The sequence below is a fragment of the Cetorhinus maximus genome, chromosome 1, assembly GCF_964194155.1.
Source record: "Cetorhinus maximus chromosome 1, sCetMax3.hap1.1, whole genome shotgun sequence".
Lineage (NCBI taxonomy): Eukaryota > Metazoa > Chordata > Chondrichthyes > Lamniformes > Cetorhinidae > Cetorhinus > Cetorhinus maximus.
The window spans coordinates 70,419,185-70,428,589 of NC_135879.1; the positions used below are offsets into that span (position 1 = coordinate 70,419,185).

General features: G+C 46.1%; 1 protein-coding gene across 1 annotated transcript in view; it reads right to left on the minus strand.

The window, feature by feature from the left end:
• Positions 1 to 7,811, minus strand: part of sorcs2 (sortilin-related VPS10 domain containing receptor 2) — an 874,344-nt gene extending 866,533 nt beyond the window's left edge. Inside the window, exon 1 of the mRNA XM_078542265.1 lies at positions 7,808 to 7,811. The gene's annotated coding sequence lies outside the window, so the exon portion shown is untranslated. The remainder of the gene's footprint in view (positions 1 to 7,807) is intronic.
• Between the last annotated feature and the right edge of the window lie 1,594 nt (positions 7,812 to 9,405).

Here is a 9,405-nt window from a genome sequence, read left to right on the forward strand (position 1 = left end):
CCAGTCTACCCTGTAAATTACTGTTGCTCAACATCTGGGAACTTGGTGCCAAAATTGGGAGACCTGTCCCCCAGGCTAGTCAAGCAACAGCCTGACTGTCATACTTACAGAATCATGTCTACCAGTCACCTTCCCAAACTCCTCCAACATCATTCCTGAGTATAGCTTGTCCCACTGGCAGGACAGGTCCACCAGAGCGCGTGGCACAATGGTATGCAGGCAGGATGGAGTGTCCTGGGAATCCTCAAAGTTGACTTTGGGCTGTGTGAAAACAAATGGCAGCAGGTCAAACATGGACAAGTAAATCTGCTGATTAACACCTACCACCCTCTCTCAACTGCTGAATTAGTACTCCTCCATGTTGAACACCACTTGCAAGGAGGGCACAAATTGTTCTCTGGCTGAGGTCAATTACCATCACCAAGTGTGGCTTGGTAGCACCACTACTGATTGAGCTTGCTGAGTTTTGAGGATTTTTCAGTTAAGTTGAAGGACATAACTGCCAGACTAGACAAGGTGGTGAGAGAACCAACACACGGGGAAAAACCTATTTGACTTTGTTCTCACCAATCTACCTATTGCAGGTGCACCAGTCATGACAATATTGTTAGGAGTGACCACTGCACAGTCCTTATGGAAATGAATCAGTGCAAAAGATAAGGCTGAAACATTCGCAACAATCTTCAGCTAGAAGTGCTAAGTGATTGATCTATTTCAGCCTCCTCCGGAGGTCCCAGCATCACAGATGCCAGTCTTCAACCAATTCGGTTCTCTCCACGTGATATCAAGAAACAGCTGAAGGCATTGGATACTGCAAAGGCTATGGGCCCTGACAATATTCTGTCAATACTACTGAAGACTTATGCTCCAGAACTTGCCGCATCCCTAGCCAAGTTGTCCCAGTACAGCTACAACACTAGCATCTACCTGGCAATGTGGAAAATTGCCCAGGCATGTACTATCCACAAAAATCAGGACAAATCCAACCCGGCCAATTACCGCCCCATTAGTATACTGTCCATCATCAGTAAAGGGAAGGGATCATAATCAATGCTATCAAGCGACACTTGTTTAGCAATAACCTGCTCACTGATGCTTAATTTGTGTTCTGCTTCTGACCTCATTACAGCCATGGTTCAAACATGGAAAGAAGAGCTGAACTCAAGAGGTGAGGTGAGAGTGACTGCCCTTGATATCAAGGCGGCATTTGACTGAGTGTAGAATCAAGGAGCCCCAGCAAAATTGGAGTCAATGGGAATCGGGGCAAACTCTCTGCTGGTTGGACTCATACCCAGCAGAAAGGGAGATGGTTGTGGCTGTAGGAAGTCAATCATCTCGGTTCCAGGACATCACTGCAGGAATTCCTCAGGGTAGTGTCCTCGGCCCAAACATCTTCAGTTGCTTCATCAATGACGATCCTTCCATAATAAGGTCAGAAGTGGGCATGTTCGCTGATGATTGTACAATGTTCTACACCATTCACAACTCCTCAGATACTGAAGCAGTCCATGTCCAAATGTAGCAAGACCTGGACAATATCCAGGCTTGGGCTGACAAGTGGCAAGTAACATTCGCGCCACACAAGTGCCAGGCAATGACAATCTCCAACAAGAGAGAATCTCATCATTGCCCCTTGACATTCAATGGCATTACCATCGCTGTGTCCCCCACTATCAAGATACTGGGGGTTACCATTGACAAGAAACTGAACTGGACTAGCCACATAAATACTGTGGCTACAAGAGCAGGTCAGAGGCTAGGAATCCTGCGGTGATTAACACACCTCCTGAATCTCTAAAGCCTGTCCACAATCTACAAGGACACAATTCAGGAGTGTGATGGAACATTCTCCACTTATCTGGATGAGTGCAACTCCAACAACATTCAAGAAGCTTGACACCATCCAGGACAAAGCAGCTCTTTCAATTGGCACCCTTTCCACAAACATTCACTCCCTCCACCACCAACAAACAGTGGCAGCAGTGTGTACCACCGCAGAAACTCATCAATGCTCCTTAGGCAGCACCTTCCAAACCCATGACCACTACCATCTAGAAGGACAAGGACAGCAGATACATGGGATTACCACCAGCTGACCACTCATCATCCTGACTTGGAAATATATTGCAGTTCCTTCACTGTTGCTGGGTGAAAATCCAGGAATTCCCTCCCTAACTGCACTGTGGGTGTACCTACACCACATGGACTGCAGCAGTTCAAGAAGGCAGCTCACTACAACCCTTTCAAAGGCAATTAGGGATAGAGAATAAATGCTGGCCTAGCCAGTGACGCCCACATCCCTGGTCAGAGTAAATGAATTAAACAAAAGTCAGAGGTGTCAAGTGAATGATCCATCTCGGTCTCCTTCTGAGGTCCCCAGCATTACAGATGTCAGTCTTCAGCTAATTCAATTCATTCCACATAATACAAAGAATTGGCAGAGTGTACTCTATACTCCTGACAACCTCCAGGATGTAATGCTAAAGACTTGCACTCCAGAACTAGCCATACCTCTAGTCAAGCTGTTCCAGTACATTGTTGGCATCTACCCAACGAAGTTGAAAATTGCTCAGGTAGGTAATGTCCACAAAAAACAGGACATATCCAATTTTGCCAATTACCACCCAATCAGCCTACTCTCAATCATCAGAAAAGTGATGGAAGATGTCATCACAAGGCTATCAAGTGGCACATGTTCACTAATAACCTGCAAACCACAACCACTCAGCTCCAGACCTCATTACATCCTTGATCCAAACGTGAACAAAAGAGCCGAATTGAAGAGGTAGGTGAAAGTAACTGCCCTTACCATCAAGGCAGCATTTCACTGATTGTTGCACCAAGGACACCTAGTAAAATTGAAGCCAAGAGGAATTAGGAGAAAACTCTCTACTGGCTGGAGTCATACTTAACATGAAGGAAAATTATATAATTGCTGGAGGCCAATCATCTCAGCTCCAAGAAATCGCTGCAGGAATTCCTTAGGGCAGTGTCCTCGGCCCAAACACCTTCAACTGCTTCATCAATGGCCTTCATCATAAGGTCAGAAGTGAGGCTCTTTGCTATTTGCTGATTGCAGAGTGTTGAGTTCTATTCATATTTCCTTAGATATTGAAGAAGTTTGTTCCACATGTAACAAGGCCTGGACAATATCCAGGTTTGGGCTAAGAAATGGCAAGTAACATTCAAGCCACACAAGTGCCAGGCAATGACGATCTCAACCACGAGAGAGAGAGTCTAACAAGCTTGACTTTAAACCACATTACCATCACTGAATACCACACCATTAACATCCTGAGAGGTCACTATTGACCATTAGCTTAATCAGGCTAGTCATAAATACTGGTCAGAGGCTGAGTATTCTACAGCAAGTGGCTCATCTCCTGACTCCACAAAGACTCTCCATTATCTACAAGGCAAATGCCAGGAGTGTGATGGAATACTCTCCACTTGCTTGGGTGAGCACAGCTCCTACAACACCATCTAGGACGAAACAACTTGATTGATCGGCACCCCATCTGTCACCTTAAACACTCACTCCTTCCACCACTGACCCACTGTGCTGCAGTGTGTAGAATTTACAAGGTTCACTCAGCTACTTGCCAGGCTTCTTTGACATTACCTCCCAAGCTGAATACCCCACTAACAACATCCTGGGGGTTACCATTGACCAGAAACTGAACTGGACTAGCCATATCAATATTGTGGCTACAAAAGCAGGTCAAAGACTAGGAATCCTGTGACGAGTAACTCATTCCCTGACTCCCTAAAGCCTGTCCACCATCTACAAGGCACAGGTCAGGAGTGTGATGGAACACTCTTCATTTGCCTGGATGAGTGCAGCTCCAACACTCAAAAGGTTTGACACCATCCAGGACAAAACAGCCGCTTGATTGGCACCCCATCCACAAACATTCACTCCCTCCACCACTGGCGCACAGTAGCAGCAGTGTGTACCATCTACAAGATACACTGCAGAAACTCACCAAGGCTCCTTAAACAGCACCTTCCAAACCCACGAATGCTACCATCTAGAAGGACAAGGGCAGCAGACACATGGGAAAACCACCAATTGGAAGTTCACCTCCAAGTCACTCACCATCCTGACTTGGAAATATATCGCCGTTCCTTCACTGTCGCTGGGTCAAAATCCTGGAACTCCCTCCCTAACAGCACTGTGGGTGTACTTACATCTCATGGACTGCAGCTGTTAAAGAAGGCAGCTCACCACCACCTTCCCAAGGGCAATTAAGGATGGGCAATAAATGCTGGCCTAGCCAGCGACCCCCACATCCCATGAATGAATTAAAAAAATACACAACCACTACCAGCTAGCAGGGAAAGTGCAGTGGGTGCATGGGAACACCACCAAATCCAAGTTCCACTTCAAGTCAAACACCATCCTGACTTGGAAACACATCTCCATTCCTTTATCATCGCTGGGCCAAAATTCTGGAAGTCCCTGCCTATCAGCATTGTGGGAGTACATTCACTACATGGTCTGCAAGGGTTCATGGAGGCAGCTCACTACCACATTCTCAGGGCAGTTTGGATGAGCAATAAATGTTGGCCTTGCCAGCGATGCCCATATCCCATGAAAGAATAAAAAACAGTCTAGCAGTTTGCAACATGGCCATCGCCATCTTTATACCAGCCAATAGATGGTCTGTCCTAAGTTTGGGCTTCCACAACTAATACAGTGTGGTAGTATTTCCATCCCTCAGTCAAGAGGTGTAGGGTTTGAACCCTGCGATACAAGGAGGGGAACCACCCACATTAACAAGACATGGATATGGATATCAAGCTGGATGGCAACACCAAATTTGGTCTTCATGCACCAGGGCTGTCTGGAGAAGGGTTCAAATCCTGTATCTTCTGACTCAGGAATGAATGCTATCACGTAATATTGTCTCTGATTATTTAACTCTTGTGTGGCTTCGACTGTTCTTGCAGTTAGTTTTTGTTTTTCTCTCGTGTAATCCACCAAATATCTCCTCATCATGTGGAAGAACCTAGGTCTTAAAAGAGGTGGCAATTCAGGTAGTAGATGCATTGGTGTTAATTTTTCAAAGTTCCCTAGATTGTGAAAAAGTTCCATCAGAGTGGAAAGTAGCAAATATAACCCCTCTATTCAAGAAGGCAGGGAGGCAGAAAACAGGAAACCATACGCCAGTTAGCTTGACTTCTGTTGTGGCGAAGGTGTTAGAATCGATCATTAAGGAGGTTATAGCTGGGCAGTTTAGAGAAACTCAAAGTATTCTGGAAGAGTCAGCATGAATTTGTGCAAGGGAAATCATGTTTAACCAATTTATTGCAGTTCTTTGAAGGTGTAATCTGTGATGTGGATAAAGGGGAGCCTGTAGACGTGCTGTACTTAGATTTCCAGAAGGCATTTAATAAGGTGCCACATCAAAGGTTATTGTGGAAAACAAAAGCTCATGGTGTAGGGGGTAACGTATTAGAGTGGATAGAAGATTGACTGGCTGGCAGGAAACAGAGAGTATGCATAAATTTGGCAAATTGGATCCAGAATTGGCTGAGTGGCAGGAAGCAGAAGGTAATGGTCGAAGGGTGTTTTTGCGACTGGATGCCTATGTCCAGTGGGGTTCCACAGGGATCGGTGTTTGTGGTATATATAAACGATTTAGACTTGAATGTAGGAGGGTTGATCAGTAAGTTCGCGGACGACATGAAAATTGGTGGGGTGGTAAATAGTGAGGAGGATAGCCTTAGATTACAGGAGAATATAGACGGGCTTGTCAGATGGGCTGATCAGTGGCAAATGGAATTTAATCCGGATAAGTGTGAGGTGATGTATTTGGGCAGGACAAACAAGGCATGGGAATACATGATAAATGGTAGGACCCTGGGGAGTACCGAGGATCAGGGGGACCTTGGTGTATATGTCGGGTCCCTTAAGGTAGCTGGACAGGTAGATATGACGGTTAAGAAGGCATATGGGATACTTGCCTTTATTAGCCGAGGCATTGAATATAAGAGCAGGGAGGTTATGCTGGAACTGTATAAAACACTGGTTAGGCCACAGCTAGAGTATTGCGTGCAGTGCTGGTATCCGCATTATAGGAAGGATGTGATTGCACTAGAGAGATTGTAGAGGAGATTTATCAGTATGTTGCTTGGGCTGGAGAGTTTTAGTTGTGAGCAGAGATTGGATAGACTGGGGTTATTTTCCCTGGAGCAGAGGAGATTGAGGGGGGACATGATTGAGTGTATAAAATTATGAGAGGCATAGATAGGGTAGACAGGAAGGAACATTCCCTCTTGGTGGAGGGATCAATAACCAGGGGGCATAGATTTAAGGTAAGGGGCAGGAGGTTTAGAGGTGATGTGAGGAAGAATTTTTTCACCCAGAAGGTGGTGGGCATCTGGAACTCACTGCCTGAAAGGGCGGTCGAGGCAGAAACTCTCATAACATTTAAGAAGTATTTGGATGTATGCTTACAATGCCATGGCATACAAGGCTATGGGCCTAGTGCTGGAAAATGGGATTAGAATAGTTAGGTACTTGTTTGGCCGACGCAAACTTGATGGGTCGAAGGGCCTTTTTCTGTGCTGTAGACCTCTATGACTCTATAACTGAATCAAAGGCTTGCTCCCTTCTGTGGGAGAATTTCATAGGCCGGAATTATTACCTTGTCAGGCGTGTGCGCACCTGACCTGAATGAGTGTAAAATGATGCATGATGACGTCGGGCGAGCGTCCCAACGTCATTGTGCAATATTTCTGTCGGCGGGCACACGCAGGAGTCGGCAGTGCGCCCACCAACAATTAACAGGCCTATTAAGGCTATTAAAGTCCCAATTAAATGTAATTCTTCGCTGCCCGTTCAACCTTATGGTTGGCGGGCAGGGCGAAAAGGTCAAGTGGCTTTTACATTTTTGAAGAAACCTCATCCATGAGCGGGATGAAGTTCCCAACAGCAATTAAAAATAAAATAAAAATTTTAACTTTTCATTAATAACATGTTCCAGTTTATGTGACAGAGTCACACGAGGGAACATGTTTTGTAACATTTAAAAAAATCTTTATTTTAATTTCTTAAAATCTTCATCTCCCTGAGGCAGCTCTGTGCCTCAGGGAGCTTTTCCTGCGCACAGCTGCACCCATGCGCGAAGTTCCCCTCTCGCCCTCCTCCCACCCTTTATTGGCCCGCCAGCGTGAAATTGTGGTCCAGCCCATATCGGGGGTAGTGGTCGGCTTCCCGACTGCCCCCATCCACCCCCGCCGAGCCCGCCCAGCGCGGGCAAAATCCTGGCCATAGTCTGTGAGCAGTTTTTACAAACATGTTAAATTTTATATTCTGTTCTCCACCGTTTCAAGACAATCATTATATCTAACTTAAAATTTTCTACATTATAAAGGGCCAATTTCTTGACTAAACTTTTAGCAACTGAGAAAGTCTTTGTTTTACTTTCTATCAGAAAGGCAGTGTATTTCTAATAAGATTGCCACCTGGCTGTTTTTTTTTAACACCAGCCCAGCTTGGCTTTTGAATTTGTTGCTGACTGAGTTTTAACTGTCAGTGAGTGCAATGACATGAAGTATTAAAACATGACATGAAGCATTTAAACTAAAACAGGCACTATATTGTCAGCTAAAACTGTTAGTCAGCTGGAGTTTCAAAAAACTAATGAGCTGGTGAAAAACTCACCAGGTGGCAAGTCTAGTTAATAGACAAACAAGAATGTTACCGAATGCTATTTTTGGAAGTTGCTGTCAGTACAACGATCCCTGGCAAGTTGTCTCATTCCGGTGATGACGAAAGCATTCTCAGTGGGAGAATCACGCTGCTGTTCAGGCAGAGTAACAGATTAGGTGTTTGACTACCTGAGTAGCACTTCCTGATCAAAATGCCTTCTTTAATTCGGCAAATGCCGTAAATTAGATGGCTTGGTACATGCACTGCGTTGTGTGAAACAGCAAATGAGGCAGATCACTAGCCCAGTTAAATACATTTTAAGAGTGAGACATATCAAAGCAGTCAAATTTTTAAACCAGAATTAGTGAACCTTGGTCCAAGTGAGTGAAAATTGACAATCCTGCATGTAAACAGGGAAGGCCTTATAATTTGTCACGTGGCAGATGTCTTGTGGGCCCCTTCAATCTTGATTCTCAAATGCAAAGGCAAATATTTTTAGAAATAATCTGTGGCTTGTCTGGAATGTGGTTACTTTTATTATTATTTGCTGGGAGAAGTTTGTGTGAATGTATGCGAAATTTACATTCACTTTTTTATGTGTGGATACCACTTCAAAGAGAACTGAGTCAACTAAGGCCAGAATTTTCCGCCCCCGATGGCATCGGGTATGAGTGGACAATATGGTGAGAAGGCCGAAAATCAGTTTTATATCGTCATGAAGCCAGTTGGCGATTGTCCGCTCCGCCCACCAATGGCTTTCCCGCCGTCCAACATCGTGAAACTAATTTCAATGCATTTGCATCTCTTCATCTTGCCTGCTGGCTGGAATCATCCCCCAACATCCAATTTATCGCCCACATCGGTGGGAAAACACACCAGCCCAGAACATGTCTAGACAGGTGTGACATGCAGAAGTTGGGACTTACTGTTAGGGCCTTGCTCATATCGTGGACATCCAAGGAGCAGGGGATGCTGGAGCCCTCCAGCTACTGGACCCTGGAGGAACACATACATCGCATGCCGGGTGGATTCTCATGGACATGGCTCTGCCATGAAGCAGCTCACGGAAGGTGGGAGGTCTCTGTTGATGTCTGGAATCTGCTTCGGGACATCATGGTCTTGGCCATTGTCTGCTACAGATGATCGGCAAGGGGTGAGGAGAGGAAGATCCAGCTGTGAGTGGGAAAGGAAGGTGTACTGGGGGGGAGGATAATGGGAGAGGAAGGGCTAGGTTTGACTGGGAGAGGAAGGTGTACCAGTTGTGGGGGTGGAATGAAGGTGTCAGGGGATGGGGAGAGGTTGGGGAGGTGGACGAATGTGTCGGGGGGGTGAGGTTTGGAGGAGGGAGGGGGTAAGGGGAGGAGGGTGTAACAGGAAAGAATGCAAGTGGGGAGGTGGGTGTAAGTGGGGAAGGAAGGTGTAAGGGAAGGAGTTCGGAGGGGGCAAGGAGTTTGGAGGGGGGAAGGACATTGTGGGGGGAGAAGGACTTTGGAGGGTGGAGGGAATCCGGGGAGAAGGAAGGAGTTAGGAGGGGAGAAGGATCTGAGGGTGAGGAGGGAGTCTGATGGGAGGAGGGACTAAGGGTGGAGGAGGAAGTAAGGCTGGAGGATGGAGTAAGGGAGCATGTGGAGGTAAACTTGCAAGGGAGGGGTCTGTGGAGTCTGTGGAGAGCGAACTGAGCATGGGCTTGGTAGGAGGGAATAGTGAGAATGAGAGGGGCAGAGTAAGCCGGAAGGGTGGGAAGC